Below are 22,092 nucleotides of genomic sequence, written 5' to 3' on the forward strand. Positions count from 1 at the left end.
CTGTTTGGCACTCTCCATGAAAGCTAAGTGTCTGTATACCATATGAGACAGAAATTTTCCACTAAAGCTAAGTGTCTGCATGCCATATGACACAGAAATTTCACCCCTAATATGTATTCAACAAAAGTGGATAATTATATCACTAAAAGACATATTCAAATATTTCCCAAAGTGGAAACAACCCTAAAAAGATGAATAAATAAATTGTGATATTTTTGTACAATGGAATACTATTTATCAAGGAAAATGAACAAAATAAAACTAGTTTCTGTAACACAAGTGAGCTTCACAGACAACATTCCTTGAAAGCAGACAAAAACAAAAGAGTAGACTGAATTATTGTATTTACACAAAATTCAAAATTAGGATAACTGATGTATGGTGTTTGATCAGGACAGTGTTTACTGTTGGTAGGACAAAGTGTTTAGTAAAGGGACAAGAACGGGGCTTCTGGGATGCTGGTGATATTGTTTTCTATATTGGTTACATGGATGTGTTACTTTATGATAACACTGTGAGCACTTATAACTTATGCAATTTTCTAGGTATTAAATTCCAAGTTAAAATGTTTATTAAAAGGAAAAAATGAAATGAAAAACAGAAAATGAGAAGGCTATGGAATGTTTTATTATTTAAAAGATAGACTGTGTTTGGATGTGTGATCTCAGACATCTCAGAAAGGTGTCCTAGGATGGACTGAGAGATGCTTACCCAGTGGACTCAAAGTCGCAAGCAACTTTCCTCCTTGGAGTTCTGGAGCCTCTCTAAAAGTTTTTTTTAATAGTCCTTATCTAGATTCCTCACCCTGCAAAATGTCTTCTAGAGGGTTGTCATCACAACATAAAAGCCTCTGCATATGTTGTTCTAAGTATTGGTGAGAATGGGAAACAGGGCTTCTGACATCTACCTGTTGAATCATTGCTTCAAAATTTCCTCTTTGTCTTTAGTTTTCAAAGGTGTGAAATATGTTGTGCCCATGGCCAGCTGTTTCTTTACTTTTCAATTATTTATTGTTTCTGACTTCTCGTCTTCAAGGATCTCTTAGTTTATTGTATGTTATTCATTTTGGAACATTTGCAGTGTTGTTTCCCCAAATATGTCTTCAGACCCATTCTTTTATCTTTCTGGGATTCTAATTGTGTAAAACCATTTGATATTGTCCCCCAGTTTTTGGATGTACTCTCCCACTTTTTTTTTCACTTCATTCCTCTTTGTGTTTCAGTTTGGGTAATTTCTGTTGGCCTGTCTTCAAGTTCCCTGATTATTTTTTAACTATGTCAAGTTCCCTGCAGAGTCCATTGAAAGTATCCTTCATAGAAATCATCTGTGCTTCTGACTGCTCACGTTTCCAAGTGATTCTTAGTTGCCATCTCTTGCTGCAATTGCTTACCTGATCTTACATGTTTTATATCCTTTCCAGTTAGTCATAGTTACTTTAAGTTATCTGTCTTAGAGCTCTAACATCTGTGTCATATCTGAGTCTTGTTCTGCTCATTGCTCCTTCACATCCCTCCTCATTTTTGTTGAAATTGATTGTATATAATTATGTAAATATTTTTTATACTTACTTATGAGTGAAACTTCTCTTCAGCTAGGCCTTTGGTAAATGTGTGTGTGTTAATCAAATTTAAAGCCAGTTGGGCTTGGTTTAAAGTTTTTTGTTAGACTTAGTGCAACTAAAGGTTAAAATCACTTGACTCCCCGTAATTGTCTCTCTTGGTTTAGGGTCCTCTTGTTATACTGTTCTCCAGAGACTGTCTTTCTCGCTCAGCTTTCCTAGCTATTATTTTAACCTAACACTTGTTAACATGGTGGTGAAGAGTGGACAAGGGGTTGGGTATGTTTTTAATGCTTTTCTTAAGCCTCAGTCTTAGGCAGGCAGGTCTTAGGATGTGGACTTCACAAGTGATCTTTCCTCTACTAGATGAATTCTGGGCCTAGCATTCATCCATGTTCTTACCCCAGGGGAAGACTTTTGTTTCCTTCCCCAAACCCTCTTAGCTTCTGCAGCTGATGTGAGTTGACAGGAGTATCCTTAGGATAGAGTTTGGTTATTTTTCCTCTAAAGTTAAGCCTATCTGTCCATGGTTGTGATTGGTTTGGACAAATTTGACTGTGGTTTCTATTCCCTTCCTTCAACCAAACTACAGGGGAAAACTTCTCTGGGTTCTTCACAGTCACCCCAGCAGGATGGAGTGTGAGGACCTGCAGAGTTCCAGGAGAAAGAGTCCACAAGAGGATATGACAATCCCCATGGCCTCAGACCCTAGACTTTTTCACATTCATGCTAGCCCACAACTGGCCTTTAGAAAATGGTTAAACTTTTCTAGTCTAATGTTCTTACTGGCATGGTCTCTGAGCCAGGAAAATGATCTTACTTTGTTTTCTTGAAAGGTACTATCTCCCTCTGTAAATTACAGGTTAACTATTTGCCATATGACCTCAGTTCTCTGACTCAAAAAAGGGCATTAATTTGCAGTTTTCCAGCTTGTTTCTTGTAGTAAGAGTAAGAGTGATATGCTTTTTAGCATATATTTATATCTTAAAACTGATATCTATTGACACTTAATGCATTTAATAATTCCTTAATAATTGAGTTTGACCAACTCCAAATAATACAGGTACTTTCGACCAGAGAGCCATTACTTTATAACTTTATGTGGAAACATACTCTGTTTCTCTAGAGAGAGTCATCCTTCCAGAGGTGGCTGAATAAGTTGAAAAAATACAAACAGATTCTCTAATAAGCATTCTTCTGTAGAAATAGATCACTTTACTTATCCATAGAAGATATAAAGAATTTTCAATAATATATCAATTATTAATAAAATTGTTCTTAGATTTGAAAATAATGTAAACTACAATAAGTAAAAATTATACTATAATAACTAAATAATCTTCAAATATATTTTAAAGGCTTTTAGATGAAGAATAAATAAAAACATAACCTGTAGACTAGATATTAGGAAAAGAAAAAGAAACCATTATATATAAAACATAAGACATAAAATCAAAGCTATATGTAGAAAAAAATTCAAGTCCAGGAATACCCTTACTATTAAATAAGATAGAATGAATATAAGTAACTTTTCGTCCAAAAAATCTGGAAAAAAAAGATTATCAAGTAAGAGCCATGTCCTTCAGCACATGAAAATGTGATACCACTTTCTTCTGTTCTACATACTTTCAGATGTGAATTCTGCCATTATTTGAATTGATTCCCTTGTAGGGAATATGTTGTTTCTCTCTTATAGCTTTTAGGATAATTTCTTTAGTCTTCAGTTTAAATATGATGTGTCAAGACATGAATTTTTCTGGGTTTATCCTAGTTGGGGTATGCTCAAGTTTCTGACCCTGTGAGTTTGTGTCTCATACCAAATTTGGGATGTTTTAAACCATTAGTTCTTCAAATATATTTTCAAGACCTCATTCTTTCTCCACTCTTTTTGGGACCCTAATATACAAATATTTGGTTTTTTGTTATAGTTTCACAGATTCTGGAGGCTATTTTGGTGGTGGTGGTGTTGCTATTGTTCCTTATAGTCTATTTGCTCTCTGTTGTTCAGATTGAGTACATTGTATTATCTGTTTCAAGTTCACAAATTCTGTATTCTGCCATATGCACTCTACCACTGAATACATCCAGCAAGTTCTTTATTTTGGTTATTATAGTTTTCAGTTCTATTTTCTATTTGGCTCTTTTTTCATAACTTCTGTGTCTTTTCTGAGCTCCTCTCTTTTTTAAATTTCTTCAGAGAAAATTCATAACTACTTGTTTAAGTGACTCTATGATGTCTAATATCTTTGTTCTAATATCTTTGTTAAACAAATCCAACTTTTCAGGTTCATTTCAATGTAGTGTCTTTTTATTTTCTTTTTATTTAAGTCATGATTATTGTGGTTCTTTGTATTATTAGTGATTTTTTATTGTATTCTTAATATTCTACACATTATGAGTTCTGAATCCTGTATAAATCTTCTATTTTAGCAGGCAGTCACCTAGTTTAAGTTTAGCATGCAGGTTCTAACATTTTGAGAAAACCCACAAAAGTCACTAGGGAATGGGTGTAGATGGGCCCAAAATAATGAAATCTTGCGATAAACCTACAATATAATTACTTTATACTTCTAGGATAGATAGGTACAAGGAAAATGGATGGCGAAGAAAAGGACTGAATCAGTGCTGCATCAGTATGAGATTTGTAAAATGCTTCCTCTTTCAGTGGACTTCAATTTCAAAGGGAATTAATAACCATGTCAATCTTCAGTTCAATTATAGTTAATAGACTGCATGCATGTTATGTGCTGGCTGCAATACCAGGTACTCAGGTTACCAATGAGGGATGAAATTTTCACTGTGTTCAACTCCTCAGCCAGAAGGATATATATATATATATATATATATATGTATATATGTGTATATATATATATATATATGAACAAGTGATTTTGCAAAAATAAGAAAGAAAAGAAAAGAGAAAAAAGAAGAAAAAAGTTATTAACCTATAAGGGAAGACAGATCAGGTTTGCAGCAGAGCTATCCACAGAAACGTGGCAGGCCAGACAGGAGTGGTATGGCATATTCAACATGCTGAATTGGAAAAACATGCAGCTAATAGTTCTTTATCCATCAAGGCTGTCATTCAAAGTGGAAGAAGACATAAAAAGTTTCCCAAACAAAAATGAAAGGAGTTCATGATCACTAAACCAGACCTGCAGAAATTTTAAGGGGAACGCTTTGAGTAGAGAAAAGATGAAACAAAACAAAAAAGACCAAAAGCAACAAAGACTAGAAAGGAACAGAGAACATCACCAGAAACTCCAACTATACAGACAACACAATGACACTAAATTCTTATCTTTCAGTATAACTGACTCTAAATGTCAATGGACTAAACACTCCAATCAAAAGACATAGGGTATCAAAATGGATAAGAATACAAGACCCATCTATATGCTGCTTACAAGAGACTCATTTTAGACCTAAACACACATGCAGATTGAAAGTAAGGAGATGGAGGGGTGCCTGAGTGGCTCAGTCGGTTAAGCATCCAACTTCAGTTCATGATCTCCCAGTTTGTGAGTTTGGCCCTTCATCCAGCTCTGTGCTGACAGCTCAGAGCTTGGAGTCTGCATCGCATTCTGTGTCTCCCTCTCTCACTGCCCACCCTGCTTGTGCTCTGTCTGTCTGTCTCTCTCAAAAATAAACATTAATTAAAAAAAAGAAAGTAAGGGGATGGAGAACTATCTATCATGCCAATGGTCATCAAGAGACAGCTGGATTAGCCATACTTATATCAGACTAACTAGATTTTAAGATAAAGAGTGTAACAAGAGATGAAGAAACACATTGTATCATAATTAAGGAGTCTATCCACCAAGAAGATCTAACAATTATAAATGTTTATGCCACCAACATGAGAGCACCCAAATATGTAAATCAATCACAAACATAAACAAACTCCTTGATAATAATACTATAATAATAGGGAACTTCAACACTCCACTTACAGCAATGGACAGATTATCTAAGCAGAAATCAACAAGGAACAATGCCTTTGAATGGCACACTGGACCTGATGGATGTAACAGATATATTCAGAACATTTCATCCTAAAGCTGAAGAATACATATTCTTCTCAAGTGTACATGGAACATTCTCCAGAACAGATCACATACTGGGACAGAAATCAGCCGTCAACAGTACAAAATGATCAAGATCATACCATGCATATTTTCAGACCACAACACTACAAAACTTGAAATCAACCACAAGAAAAAAAAATTGGAAAGACCACAAATATTTGGATATTAAAGAACATCCTACTAAAGAATGAATAGGTTAACCAAGAAATTAAAGAGGAAATTAAAAGTACATGGAAACCAATGAAAATGGTAACACGACAGCTCCAAATTGGGATGCAGCAAAGGCAGTCCTAAGAGGGAGGTATATAGCAATCCAGGACTTCCTAAAGAGGGAAGAAAGGTCTCAGGCACACAACTTAACCTTATACTTTAAAAATTTGGAAAAAGAACAGCAAATAAAGACCAAAACCAGCAGAAGAAATGAAATAATAAAGATTAGAGCATAAATAAATGATATCAAAATTTTAAAAAAATGGTAGAACAGATCAATGAAACCAGGAACTAGTTCTTTGAAAGAATAAACAAAATCAATAAGCCCCTAGCCAGACTGATCAAAAAGAAAAAGAACCCAAATTAAATCAAGAATGAAAGAGAAGAGATTACAACTAACACCACAGAAATACAAACAATAATAAGAGAATATTGTGAGCAATTATATGCCAATAAATTGGGCAATCTGGAACAAATGGAAAAATTCCTAGAAACATATAAACTACCAAAACTGAAACAGGAAGAAATAGAAAATTTGAACAGACCCATAACCTGTAAAGAAATCGAATTTGTAATCAAAAATCTCCCAAAAAGCAAGAGTCCGAGGCCAGATGGCTTTCCAGGGGAATTCTACCAAACATTTAAAGAAGAGTTAACACCTATTCTTTTGAAACTGTTCCCAAAAACAGAAGTGGGAGTATAGCTTCCAATCTCATTATACAAGACGAGAATTATCTTGATTCCAAAACTAGAGAGCCAACTAAAAAGAACTACAAACCAATTTCCCTGAAAAGCATGGATCCAAAAATTCTCAACAAGGTACTAGCCAACTTAATCCAACAATTCATTAAAAAAAATATTCACCACGATAAAGTGGAATTTATACTTGGGATCAAGGTTGGTTCAATATCCGCAAATCAACCAATGTGATACATCACATTAATAAAAGAATGAATAAGAACCACATGATCCCCTCAATAGATGCAGAGAAAGCATTTGACAAAATACAGCATCTTTTCTTGATAAAAACCCTCAAGAGAGTAGGGATAGGGAGCCAAAACATGAGAGATTCTTAAAAACTGAGAACAAACTGTGGGCTGATGGGGTATGGGAGGGAAGGGAGGGTGGGTGATGGGTATTGAGGAGGGCACCTGTTGGGATGAGCACTGGGTGTTGTATGGAAACCAATTTGACAATAAATTTCATATTAAAAAAACGGATCATATCTCAAGATCATAAAAGCCATATACAAAAGACCTGCTGCTAATATCATTCTCAATGGGGAAAAATTGAGAGCTTTCCCTTTAAGTTCAAGAACACAAGGATGTCCACTCTCACCACTGTTATTCAACATAGTGTTGGAAGCCCTAGCCTCAGCAATCAGACAACACAAAGAAATAAAAGACATCCAAATCGCAATGAGAAAGTCAAACTTTCACTCTTCACAGATGACATGATACTCTATATGAACACCCAAAATATACCACGAAAAAACTGCTAGAACTAATCCATGAATTCAGCAAATTTTCAGGATGTAAAATAAATGCACAGAAATTGGTTGCATTCCTATAAACATAAAGAAAGTAGCAGAAAGAAAATCAAGGAATTGATCCCATTTACAATTGTGCCAAAAAGCATATAATACCTAGGAATAAACTTAATCAAAGAGGTGAAAAATCTATACACTGAAAACTATAGAAAGTTTGTGAAAGAAATTGAAGACACAAAAAAATGGAAAAAAAATATTCCATGCTCATGGATTGGAAGAAAAAAATATTACTAAAATGTCAATACTACCCAAAGCAATCTACATATTCAATGCAATTCTTATCAAAATAACACCAGCATTCCTCACAGAGCTAGAACAAATAATCCTAAATTTGTATAAAACCAAAAAAAGTCCCCAAATAGCCAAAGCAATCCTGAAAAAGAAACCAAGTTTGGAGGCATCACAATCCTAGACTTCAAGATGTATTATAAAACAGTAATTATCAAGACAGCATGGTACTGGCACAAAAATAGACACATAGATCAATGGAACAGAATAAAGAATCCGGAAATGGACCCCAAACTGTATGGCCAAGTATTCTTTGACAAAGCAGGAAAGCATATCCAATGTAATGAAGACAGTCTCTTCAGCAAATGGTCCTAGGAAAACTGGACAGTGACATGCAGAAAAATGAAACCTGGACCACTTTCTTACAACATTCATAAAAAATAAACTCAAAATGGATGAAAGACCTAAGTGTAAGACAGAAAGCCATCAAAATCCTCAAGGAGAAAGCAGGCAAAACCTCTTTGACCTGAGCCACAACAACTTCTTACTCAACATGTCTCTGGATGCAAGGGAAACAAAAGCAAAAATGAACTATTGAGACCTCATCAAGATTAAAAAAAAAAACAAAACCCTCCTTTTTGTCATCAGCAAAACTAAAGAGCAACCAATGGAATGGGAGAAGATATTTGCAAATGACATATCAGATAAAGAGTTAATATCCAAAATCCATAAAGAACTTACCAAACTCAACACCCAAAAACAAATAATGCAGAAAAGAAATGATCAAAAGACATGAATAGACACTTCTCCAAAGAAGACATCCAGATGGCTAACAGACACATGAAAAAATGCTTAACATCACTCATAATCAAGGAAGTACAAATCAAAACCACATTACCTCACCCCTGTCAGAATGGCTAACATTAACAACTCAGGCAACAACAGATGTTGGTGAGGATGCAGAAAAAGAGGAACCCTTTTGCACTGCTAGTGGGAATGCAAACTGGTGCAGCCACTGTGGAACACAGTATGGATGTTCCTCAAAAAATTAAAAGTAGAACTACCCTATGACCCAGGAATTTCACTACTAGGTATTTATTCAAAGGATACAGGTGTGCTGTTTTGAAGGGGCACATGCACCCCAATTTTTATAGCAGTGCTATCACCAACAGCCAAAGTATGGAAAGAGTCCAAATGTCTTCTGACGGATGAATGGATAAAGAAGATGTAGTGTGAGTGTGAGTGTGTGTGTGTGTGTGTGTGTGTGTGTGTGTATAGTAACTTGGCAATCAAAAAGAATGAAATCTTGCCATTTGCAACAACGTGGATGGAACTAGAGTGTATTATGTTAAGTGAAATTAGTCAGAGAAAGGCAAATATCATATGACTTCACTCATGTGGAATTTAATATTCAAAAAAAAAGAAACTAAGGGAAGCAAAAATAATATAAAAATAGAGAGGAGGTGAAACCATAAAAGACTCTTAAATGCAGAGAGAAAACTGAGGGTTACTGGAGGAGTTTGGTGTGTGGGGATGGACTAAATGGGCAAGGGGCATTAAGGAGGACACTCTTTGGGATGAGCACTGGGTGTTATATGTAGGGGACAGTCACTGGATTCTACTCTTGAAATCATTATTGCAGTATATGCTAACTAACTTGAATGTAAATTAATCAAAATAAGTAAGTAAACAAAAATTTAAAAGAGAAGAAAGAAAAGAACAAAAGGTAACTGGATTAGAAATTGTGTTTGGTAAGCACAAACTCCCAACTCCAGAAGTTTGTTGTTTGTTTGTTTGTTTGTTTGTTTGTTTTAAATTGTGGGCTTCATTCTTCACATAAATAAGTCCAGAATTACTTGTCCAAGGTTGTGATATAGGCTCTAGAAAGTCACCAAAGACCCAGGCTCCTTAATTCTTTTTGCTTCACCATCTTGGTATGTTCCTTCTTCAAGATCATAATATGACTGCTGGAGCTCTCCCCTTACACCTGAGTTCCAGAGAGGAAGAAAAGGAAGGTCAAGGAGCAAAAAACACTTCTCCCAGTTTCCCAGAAGCCCCATTCAATGATATCTACTTATATTTCATTGGTCACTCTTTCTCCAGTGGAGTGTGGGATAATTTTTTAGCTGAGTACATTGACAGTCTGAATAAAGATGAAATTTGTTACTAAGTGTATCAATCAAGATTCAGGAATAGAAGCAGGATAATTATGAGGAATTACAAGGATAAACTGGAACCTACAAGCATGGCTTGAGGATAAACTGCAACCTATACAGATAAAGTGAAACCTACATCTGTCTCTCACTGCCTCCAACCTTAATGACATGGGTGACCTGAGGGAAAATTTGATGCTCTTTGCCAATGGGTGATGCATTCATTCTGCCCAGGACTCAGAGAAGCTGAAGGAAGCAATATGGTAGAACTGCAGGAGCCATGAGCCAACAAGGTGAGCCAACAGGGCAGAGACAGCACACATGAGGACAGCAGCATCTGGTGCCCTACAGGACTTCAGAGCGTAAACAATTCTTGCTGGTTCATCTCTGCATTGCAAATCTTACACAATTATTTTATTTTCTGGTAAAACCTTCTCCAAAATCATACAGAAAAGAATTTGGGAAAGGTAGTTTCAGTTTAGCTAAGTTGACATGGTTCAAAACCATCCCATCAAGGTAGAGGAGATACTGGGCATTGGGCAGACAAGAAGCCTTGTCTGCTACAGGACAGTAGATGCATAGGACATTCAGGAAAGGACAGTGATGAGCTAACATTGGGTTGTAGAAGATAACATGTTTTATGAATGCATAAGAAACTTCTCAGATTGAAACAGCAGCATTGCCAAGAAGAAGGAAACACACTTTGACAAGTACTTCCATATTGCTAAAGCGTAAAATAAGAGTAGGGTTGGAGGAATGACAGGAAAATAGCTGAAGATCATAAAATCATTTTCACCTTTTTATTTGCAAAACCCCATCATATAAGAGAAAACATCATAACTCCTAACATTCTCATGTTTGAAGACCTTGACCCTTTTCCATGCATGTAAGTTTGAAGTTATCAGTTAAGATTGTAACCACTTATAAGGAAAAGAAATTCAAATGATAGTAAAGCTTAAATATTTAGAGTTTTATTTATCATACATTATAAAACATATGGGAGAAGGTCAGAGCAGGTGTGATATCTGAGGAGTGACATCAGGTTTTTCCAACATTTATGCTCTGCTATGCTTTCTGAGTGTCTTAGAAACAGACCCTGACATCAAGCGTTGTGTGCAGAGGGTTCACTGGGGGAGCTTTCAGGAGACACAGCAGTAAGAACATGAGGAAGACAAGTCTTGCCAAGGGAGAAACTAAATATCAAACAGTTTCATTTGATGACTCAGTCAATCCTACTAGAGCCCTGCAACTGAGATGTCCTTCAGAATCATCCCAAATGGAGATAGAGCAATGAGACCTCTATAACTCTACATCAGCCCACCATTGCCATCACCTTGCCCCTGGGAGGATCTCTTAGGTCAAGGGAAATAGGGTGTTTCCCTTAGGTCAAGGGAAATGTCCTACAATAGATGCAGTTATGACTTCAGCTATTATTCTCAGAACCTGGAGGACAGATGTGTGGGACCCTCACGAGGGGTTCTTGGCAGAACCCTCCAGAATCCACTACAGTTACCAAAGTTTCATCCTAATACATGTTGTCTAATGGTCACAAGGTATCTGTTGCATCTATTACTTTCACATCCTCTTCAGGCACATTATAAAGGTGCAAATGGGCAGGGAAACATTTTTCCAACAAAGTTGGACATTTTCCTTCATGAATATCTGTCCTTCTAGGGGATTTCTACAAACAGTTCATTTGCTGAAACTCACCCACCATAGGGGAAGTTGGGAATTCAAAGCTAAGGATGTTGCTAAAGACCATGTGCCATATTCAAGTTCCTTTGTAAGTAGGTAGTGAAGAATGGCTATTTGAAAGGTAGCTATTAGGACGGAAACACTGGAATTGAATAGACCTGGTCCCCAACTATCGTAAATTCAAGACTCAAATGGCAAACATTCCAGGACAAAGAAATCATCATACATAGCATTATGAAGGAACATTGGAACACAACTTTGGAGAATAATTTGTATCTATTAATGTTAACAATGTGCGTAATTTTCAGCCTAGAACTCTTCATCTAGGAATAGATTCTAGAGAAACTCTGGCACATGTGCAAGTAAAATAACCAAGTATGTGGATATTCATTTCAACATGGTTTATAACAGCAAAACATATCTTTAAAACCTAAATGTCAAAGATAGAGAAATTAATGAATAAAATGTGACAAGTTTATAAAATGCATGCATTCACTTCACAGATATTCCTAGAGGTTCTGTAAAAGGTTAGTTCTCTGTCCTTCTTTTTCAAGGATTTGGGGAATTGGCCAAGAAGACGTGGACCATCCTCGATGTTCTCTGATTGCTCCTGTTAATTCTTTCTGAGTCTGCTTTTGCTCAACAAGACTTCTGCTTGTTCCTTTCTTAGAGTTGCACCAAAACTTAGAGTTGACTGAACCCATCCTATCCTGGAAGCAATTGTTAGTGACATTATCACAAGATACAACATGGATAGTAAACAAAGCAGGTTTCAGGTGTGGTCCTTAAAGCCACGGTTTCTTGAACACAGATTGCACACCACTAGAGCTCGCTACAATACCTAGATCAGACAGAACACATTTACAGCTTATTACAATTAGTTACTCATACAATTAATTACTACTAACTGCTTAAATTGAAGCCAATTATTAGAGCCATTAGAATGACTGACCTGAATCGAAATCAAGAGTCAGACACCCAACCGACTGAGCCACCCAGGCTCCCCTCATTTGTTTTTTAAAAGGTATCCTTTGTGAATTCAAAATTATGTAATCAATTTAATTATATCTGATTATAAATTATATAATTACATATTTATTCTATTGTTTGTAGATAAACAATTCAACAATAAATAACATATTCTGTATAAACTATGAGTGTTCTCACTTGTGATTTGTGATATTTTTAAATTCAGTTCATCCATGTTGAACTTTTATTAAATATAGGATACTAAACACCAAATGCCATCTCACAGCTGAGATATGAGCTAATCTCCTACTACAGACTATAGGGATAAATGGGAATGGTCACAAACTCTCTCAAAAAAAAAATAAATAAAACAAACAAAACACCCACAGTGCAATGAGACCTCATTTATTTCTGCAGAAAAAAATGGGTAAATGGTATAGGTAAGACCAGGCATCTGAGTCATCCAAAGCACTTATTCTTTTTTTTTTTAATCTTTAATGTTTTTTATTCATTTTTGAGAGACAGAGAGACAGAACATGAGTGGGGAGGGGCAGAGAGAAAGGGAGACACAGAATTTTAAGCAGGCTCCAGGTTCTGAGCTGTCAGCACAGAGCCCGATGTGGGGCTTGAAACCCACAGACTGTCAGATCATGACCTGAGCTGAAGTTGGACGCTTAACCGACTGAGCCACCCAGTTGCCCCCAAAAGCACCTATTCTTTATCCTGAAGAGGTGCTCATATTTATTGAGACTCTCTGTAATTTTGCTTTAGTAATAAATCTAACTGGTTTGGAGAGCAATTAACCCATTCCATTTATCTTTACCTGGTGGGCTCTCTTGACTCACACACTCCACTCTGGAGGAAACAGCTTTCTCATGACCTCAGAAGAAATGTTTTCTCCTTAAGAATATAAGTCAGTGCCCAGGGGCTCATCATCTGTCTACCTGACTGTTTGGGTCTTGGACACACCTTCAGGTGGGGAGAGCCACACTGTAGATGTGGGGAGCACCTGAGTCCCTATCCATAGAGCCTTCATGCTCCATCCCTGCTATTTCCAATTCATACTTCAGAAACTAGTCCAGAGCAACCTTCTGCAGGGGGGTTTCCTGAAGAGCCAGGCAAGTGGGGTCTCCTTGCCCTCAGTTGGAATGCCCATCCCTTTCCCTTAATAGCCGCATAAAAGAACACCATCTTGTGCCCTGCCATACAGGAAGGCTAAGGCATTATGATTGGGAGTTAACTGAAGGAAAATATTATCAAAACATTGGAAACTTTGGCTTTCAAATGCCCAAGTTCACTGCAGTGAGATCCCATGAGGGGTAGGAAGCAGAACTAGCTTTCTTGCTCTTGCTCAGAGATGTGGTGAGTAGTAGATTCTATCAGGCAGAGGGGCAGAGAGTGGGAGAGAGACAAAAGGCTCATAGTTAGCCTCACACATCAGATCACTGGAAGGTTTGCTCAGCATCACAGCCTCTTGCCAGAGGAGATCAGGGTGGTTGAGATGATTGGAACTGAAGGTGCCAGGCTTGTGTACATTTATGGGACAGACACCACAACCAGGAGTGATGTCATTACAGCTGAGTTAGTGAGTGTGCATGTGTGTCTGTGTGTGCATGCATGCACCTGGAGAGTCAAAAAGCAAAGGCATGACCTTGTTGGACAAGCATGAAATTGCAAATTAGCTTTTCTGATATGATATTGCTTCATGAATAATTAGGACATTTCTTAACCTCAGGGTGTGATTTGAAATTAGAGCATGGCCATATGGCATTATTATGCAGCAGTACCTCTATCAACAGTAGCTCCAGGAATAGAATTATTTTCTAAAGAAGTCAACTATGTTAAAGGTTTTTTCTTTAATCCAAAAGACTGCTAGGTAGATCACTGAGCTATGGTCCAATGGGACAATAATTCCTTGGCATAAACAACATGGACTAGGAATTCCACCCAGTTAATGACAAGTCTGGGTTCCATTTTTCTATACCTTTTTGACTAAGTTTTCACAGGCTATTCTTCCCTCCTTACCACCCCCCCCAAATTAGTGGAGAATCTCATATGCATTAATGAATAAAACAATTAATGCACACCTACAATGCTGATTTGAAGTTTGTAGGTCATCTAATGTGTACACAATAGCATGATTTTTTAGCCCACAGGCCTTCAGAAACACACACAGCCAGTGGCAATGAGGCCATTACCATCCCAAATTTCTGTTCAGTTTCTGTCCTGTAAGTGTACATGGTTCTGACATCCTTGGTACCAAGAGGCCTTCCCAAATTTCTCTCAGCAGAAGGGTCTAAGGCTATGAATCAGACATTTCAATGAAGAGTCACTACTACCAAACAATATGCAACCTGAGACAGGACAATAACCTATTTAGAGCTGGATTCATGATGCTGTGCCAGCTCACTTTCACTTCTGTGAAGAAATAGAATAGTGTCCCTTTCACAGTAGGTTATCTTGCATCTGACTCATTTGTGTCCTATGAAACTGTCAGTGGGAGGCAGATACAAGACACTCGACTATATGGAGATGATGTATGTATAACTTTTGTCCTCATCTTTCTTTTTGGCACAGTCTGCTCCAAGCATCCAGAATCATTCACAGGGAGAGTGGAGTCTTCTATTACATGAGAGAATTCCCCTCCACCTATTAATTTATTCACTGAGCACCAATGAGATAGATTGTATGCTCTTCAACATTCAGGCTCCTCTCCCTCCTGATCTCTTCATCAGGGATGAAAATCCACCTCCACTTCATTACATTACACTTAAGCCTTGGAAACTGCAGAAGCAAAATATACAGTGTAGGCAACCATTATTTTTGCCATACATTAACTTTATCAAAGTTGAATTTACATAGAATAAAATTAGCAGGCTTTAAGTGTGTAATTTAATGAATTGACAAATATATATTCCTAATCCACAAGCTTATCAAGATATAGGACTTTTTTATAACCCCAGAAAATACTTTCATGGTCTTTTACAAGAAACCCCTCCACTAGTTAATAACTAATCTGAGTTCTTTAATCATATCTTAGTTTTGCCAATCCCAGAGCTTTACAGTATATACTCTTCACTGAATGTAATGTTTTTGACATTCATATATGTTGCTACACGTCTCAAAAATTCACTCATTTTCATTGTGGAAAAGTATGCATATATCAGAATATCAACAGGTATTTTCCCTGTTGGTGGGCAAATAGATGATAGGATTTTTGGCTGTTTTTTAAGGTGACAAAATTAAATGCATGAAATTATTAGACAATAATGTGCCAGTTTATTCAGAGCTCAAATAGAGAGGAAACATACTAGCATAGTATGTTGGGAATAACAAAGGATTTCAAAGAAAGGGGGGAATTTTTCCAGTTTCATTTCTGCAATTATCTAGGGATCTGGAAAAACCGACAGTCTTTTTTACTGTTGGTCTTCTCTCATATCAAAAGGTTATCAGCTTCTGAGAAGATAGAATATATGCACGTTTCCCTATTCCTCCCAGTAAGTACAAGTAAAATTCCTGGGCATTTTATATAGAAAACAAACATAAGAGAATTCTGAAAGGTGAAGAGAATAAAGCAGACCAATTAAGGACTTTTCAGGCCCCAAGGAACAACACTGGAATGACTTCCCTGGGCTTCTTTTTGCATTATATATCCCACATTTGGAGCTGAAGAAGCCAACAACTCAGACATGCAAGGAGGTGAGGGAAAAAAGATACACACACACACACACACACACACACACTGGACCACAAAAGCACCAAAAAAGCAAAAAAGGGGTCAGCCTAGCAAGAGAGAAACGTTTTAGATAATAACTGCTCTACTCAAGCCAAACACAAAAGAAATAAAAAGCACAGCCCTACCTCAACTCAGGCCACTGAAGGTCAAAGGGGCCTCTAAACATCTATCATTGCCAGCTCTACTAAGGCACCCAACAGCCTCTCCTAGTACCATGCTAGTGTCAAGCAAGGTCAAGTAGGGGGTCAGGATTTTGTCCCCACTGGGCAGTGATGTGCCTTCTCCTCCTGCCATCATGGCAGGAGACCAAGGGAGAGATTGGGCCTTCATCATCATCCAGGAGCCAGGAGGTTCTGCTTCCCCACCGCTACTCCCACTCTTACCTCCACTAGAGTAGTGTCAGAGGAGGCCTGGGAGAGAAGACTTTCACAACCACTCAGTGGTAACAAGACCACACATTTTCCCAGTGCCAGTGGGCACAACATGGGGAGAAGTATACTGAAAGTCCTACCTCTCTCTGCCAAGGAGACATCAGTGGAGGTCTGCAGGAAGGCCAGAACTCCCATTCTCCTTCAGCCATAATCATGAACCATCCAACTTAAGGTATCAGTGGAAGTGAAGTGGGAAAGCTAGACTTCTACTCCAACCTGGCGGTAATGAGATGACATTCCCCTCTTTTCCCAGCAGAGTTGTGAGACAGGAGGCCAGCTAAAAAAAGGGGGGAGGGGCTTATGTAAGATCCAGGGTTTCATAAATTATAGCCAAAATGCTCAGATTTCAATCAAGAATAACTCATCATACCAAGATCCGGGAAGATCTCAAAGTGAAAAAAGACCATCAAAAAATATCAACACCGAGATAACAGAGATGTTAGAAATACCTGACAAAGATTTTAAAGAAACCATGATAAAATGCTTCAGAGAAATCACAAACATTGAGAAACAAATGAAAAAGTAAAAAGAAGAAAAAAGGCCAAAAAATAAAGATTTTCAGTAAAGATATTAAAAATAAAAAGAGGGGTTCCTGGGTGGCTCATTTGGGTAATGAGCTACTCTTAATTTTGGCTCAGGTCATGATCTCATGGTTTGTGAAATCGAGCACCACATGGGGCTCTGTGTTGACAGTGTAGAGCCTGCCTTGGATTCTGTTTCCCTCTTTCTCTGCTCTTCCCTTGCTTGTTATCTCTCCAAGTAAAAATAAACTTAAGAAAAAAGAAAAAGAAAAACCAAATTAAGGGGACAGAAACAAGAGTCAGTCAATTAGAAAAGAGAACAACAAAAATAAAAAGAGAAAACATACTGAAAAAATTAAGATCCTAAGGAACATGTAGGAGTATAACAAAAATCTAATCATTTCACGGGAGTTGAAGAATAGGAGAAAGAAGGTGAAGCTAAAAATGTACCTAAAATATTGGATGAAAACCCTCCAAATCTGGACAGAGAGATATAAATCTATAGATTCATGAAGCTAACTGACTCCAAACAGAATTAAACTAAGGAAATCTATATCAACATAAGTCATGGTAAAATTTCAATGAAAAGTAAGAAAGAAAATCTTTAAATTGATAAAAGAGACAACAAACTTACAGGAATAAAACAATATCACTGATGAACACAGGCACAAAAATTCTTCATAAAATGTACAAATCAGCAATAAATTAAAAAAATTACACACTGTGAGAAGTGTGGTTTATTCCATGGATGTGAGGCATACAGTATTTGAAAATTAATCAACATAATCCCATATTAACATCCTACAGAGAAAAATCATATTATATTAATTGATGCTGAAAAAGCATTTGACAAAATTCAACAATCATTATGATAAAAATTCTCAGAAAGTAGGAATAGAAAGAAATTTCCTCAACTGATTAACAGCACGTACAAACAATCTAGGTAACACCATATTTAATGGTGACAGACTGAAAGTTTTGTCCCTTTGGATCAGAAAAAAGGCAAGGATGCCCACGCTTACCACTCTTATTTAACATAGTGCTTCATGTTCATGCTGTTTTAATTTATTGTTAAAATAATAAATGAAAATAAAAGGCCACCAGATTGCAAAGGCATAAATAAAATTATCCTTACTTGTGTAAGGATTGTCTACATAAAAAATTACAAGGAATCTGACAAAAAATTTAGAATTAATAAATAATTTCAATGAAATTGCACCTTAGTAGATCAACAGAAAAAATAATCATATATATATATATATATATATACATATCAGCAATGAACACATAGAGACTAATATTAAAAATAAAATATCACTTATACTTACTTAAAAATGTGAAATGTTTAGGTCTAAATTTAACAAAACATGTACAGGACTTGTCACCTGAAAACTATAAAGTGTTGATGAAAGGAACCAACAGGAATCTAAGTAAATGGAGAAACATACCATGATCATGAATTAGAAGACTTAACATATCAAAGATGTCAATTCTCCCCAGATAGACACGCCAGTTAAAGACAATGTCTTAGCAAAACCCATTAAGATTTTTTTTGTAGATACAGACAAGATAGAATTTATATTGAAAGACCAAAGAATGAAAATAGCTGAAAGAATTTTGAAAACTAAAAAAAAAAAGTGGAAAGAATCATTTCACCTGATGTCAAGCCTTCTTATGAAGTGTAACACACACTGTCAAAACTGTACGATATCAGGGCAACTGGATAATTCGGTTGGTTAAGCAACTGACTCTTGATTTCAGCTCAGGTCATGATCTCATGGTTGTGAGACTGAGCCCCTCACCTGGCTCTGCACTGAGTGTGGAGCCTGATTAGGAACCACTCTCTCCCTCTCTCTCTCTGCCCCTCTCCTGTTCACTCTGTCTCTCTCTCTCTTTCTCAAAATAAATAAATAATCTTAAAAAAAAAGACTGTGTGGTATTGACAGAAGGATAGGCACAGAGATTATTGTTTGATCCATGTGTGATTTAGAAGCATATTAATCAATTTCCAAATATTTGCACATGTTTCAGTTATTGATTTCTAGCTTAATTCCATTATGATCTGAATACATACTTTGTTTTCTATTTTTTAAAATGTGTTATTATATGGTTTGAATGGGATGTATCTCTTTTTTTAATTTTTAATTTTATTTAAATCCAAGTTAGTTAACATATAGTATAATAATGATTTCAGGAGTAAAATTTAGTGATTCATCACTTCATATAACAGTGAATGGGGTGGACCTTATTGGATGTTTCATGTCGACTTTAGAAGAATATGTATTCTGTTGCCATATGAAATAATTTATAAATTTCAGTTATATAACGCTGATTAGTCATGCTTTTCAGATTCATTTTTTTCTTTGATTTACATAGGTGAAAAAGAAATTCAATAGAGAAAAAATAGCCTTTTGACAAATGTAGTCAAAGCAGGGCATCATAAGCAAAGAAAAACGAACGTCAACCTAAACTTCACACCTTATATGAAATTTAATTAAATGTATCACAGACTTAAACATAAAATTTTAACTTATTAATATATATATATATATAACAATATATTATGTAGAGATATATCTATCTGTATTTATATCGCTATCTAAAGCATGTATTTCTCCCCACCAAACTCAAGTTTAAATGAATAATCCAATCAAATTTAGTAATCTTTCCACAGATGGGTAAAAAGCACGAAGATATATTTTACCACAGAGGATACGCAGATGGAAAATAAACACATGAAAAGATATCCACCATTATTCGGCCATCAGGAAAATAAAAATTAAAACCACAATGGGCTATCATTACACAGCTATCAAAATCTCTAAAATATAGTGACAACACCAAATATTGGCAAAAATGAAGAGAGCTCATATACTCTTGGTAAGATTACAAAATGGTGCAGTAGCTTGACAAACGTTTGGGAGTTTCCCATAAGCAAGTCAATGTTGCAACTATTATGTAACCCAGCAAATCTGCTGTTGGGCACTTATCCCAGAAAAATGAAGACTTACGTTTACATATAGCCATCTGTGGTAAGAGTAAAGATGCGAAAAACCTGAGAAATAACTTAGAACCAGGTTAATATTTTTTAATATGGTTTCAGAATGGAAGTTTGGATAAGCAGGAAACTAAAGGGTAAGTCTGTAGGAAGTGTCCTTAAAAAGGGTAGAATTTGAGGGAAAATAGCAAAGATCAACAATGTAATACACTTTCAATGATATTCTCGGTCAGAGTGGTTGCATTCTTGAAGATTTATGAAACTTTAAAAACTTGCTTATATCTATTTCCATTTTTGCCCTTTAGTCAGGATATGACCCTGAGCAAATGATTTAAGTTCATTGCCTACATGTTCTCCTTCACCTAACTGAAGCATCAGCCTCACTAATGATTCTCCTAGAAAAAGTGACTAACATTTGAGAACTCTTGTGCTCAAACGTGCCAAAAAGGCACACACTATCATTATCAGGATGAAATACAAAAGGACTTCTATCTTGGAGAAGTATGGGTGACAGGATCTGTGTGCTGAAGGTCTCAAGGCTGCTGCAGAAAGGTGGTACTGAGGGACTGTAGGACAAGGGAAGAAAAGAAAAAAGGGTAAAGTTTGAAAGTTCCTTATTATTTAATGATTAAAAGTGGGAGATAAAGAAAGCAGACAGATCAGAGTAGTGTGATTATAAGGATCCTGGGAAGAAGAGAAAGCCAGAACTTCTTATTATTTAAAAGTTGCCAATTATTTAAAAATAGAAAGAAGAATAGAGAAATATTGAAAAGAGTGATCATCTTAAATATGTGCATCAAACTCTGCTCTTTTCAAATTCCTTTTGCAAGTACCATTACTTCTGAAAATGCCTGAAAAGTGGAATGGATATCCTAAGAGTTTTATCCCTGAAAAAAAACTTGCCCAGTTGATGGTGGAATGGGCATTAAACCAAAGTATTGCCCCACTGGAAAAATCACAGTAGATGCACCTTACCAGGGAAGAGCCCCCCACATTGCTCTTCCTCATACACTGGGGAAAGGCATAAAGATGAGGCAGGAAGGATCCCACTCCTATCCTTCCACTGGTATGGTGGAAAGGAAAAGGCAGGCTGGGACCTCCAGACACCCATCAGAAGTGGGAAAAAGAAAAGTGGTTCAGGGGAAAAGAGCAAGTGTGGATGAGCTATTGTCTTCATCACTAATTACCGGGCAACCACAGAATGGTGTAAAAATGAAATCTTTTTCAAATCACATAGTAGAAATAAATAATCACTTTTTTTTTTTTCTCATTAGCTTTTCCTCTCCTTAACTTAAGAAGAATGTTTTGGAATCTCATATATCCCATGGTGGAAGCAATGATCAACAATGTCTCCCACTTAAGTTTGCTTCAACACTATTTTCGGTATGAGTCCATTTATATACATTATTATATACTACATATACTAATATGTTGTGCTCCAGGATACCTGCCAAAACATAATATTTAAATAGAATCCAGTCTTAGACATTCAAAATGCAGAGGTTATAGGTGAAAATCACTCATCATACCAAGGAACAAGATCTCAAACTGAACCAACAGATGCCAACATTAAGAGAGCACAGCTGTTAGAATTATCTGACAAAAATCAAAGTAGCCATTATATTAAAAAATACTTTAACAAGCAATTGAGAACACATTTGGGATAAATTAAAAAAAAATAGCAATCTTTGGAAATAAAATAGAAAATCTCCAGATATGGGGGCGCCTGGGTGGCGCAGTCGGTTAAGCGTCCGACTTCAGCCAGGTCACGATCTCGCGGTCCGTGAGTTCGAGCCCCGCGTCAGGCTCTGGGCTGATGGCTCGGAGCCTGGAGCCTGTTTCTGATTCTGTGTCTCCCTCTCTCTCTGCCCCTCCCCCGTTCATGCTCTGTCTCTCTCTGTCCCAAAAATAAATAAAAAACGTTGAAAAAAAAAATTAAAAAAAAAAAAAAAAAAA

The 22,092-nt window shown here is 36.5% G+C and overlaps 1 pseudogene; it reads left to right on the forward strand.

Annotated features, from left to right (window-relative positions):
• LOC125911448 (heat shock cognate 71 kDa protein-like) overlaps positions 1-22,092 on the forward strand; it is a 97,409-nt pseudogene that overhangs the window by 66,912 nt on the left and 8,405 nt on the right.

Source organism: Panthera uncia, assembly GCF_023721935.1.
Source record: "Panthera uncia isolate 11264 chromosome C1 unlocalized genomic scaffold, Puncia_PCG_1.0 HiC_scaffold_3, whole genome shotgun sequence".
In the NCBI taxonomy this organism is placed as follows: Eukaryota; Metazoa; Chordata; class Mammalia; order Carnivora; family Felidae; genus Panthera; species Panthera uncia.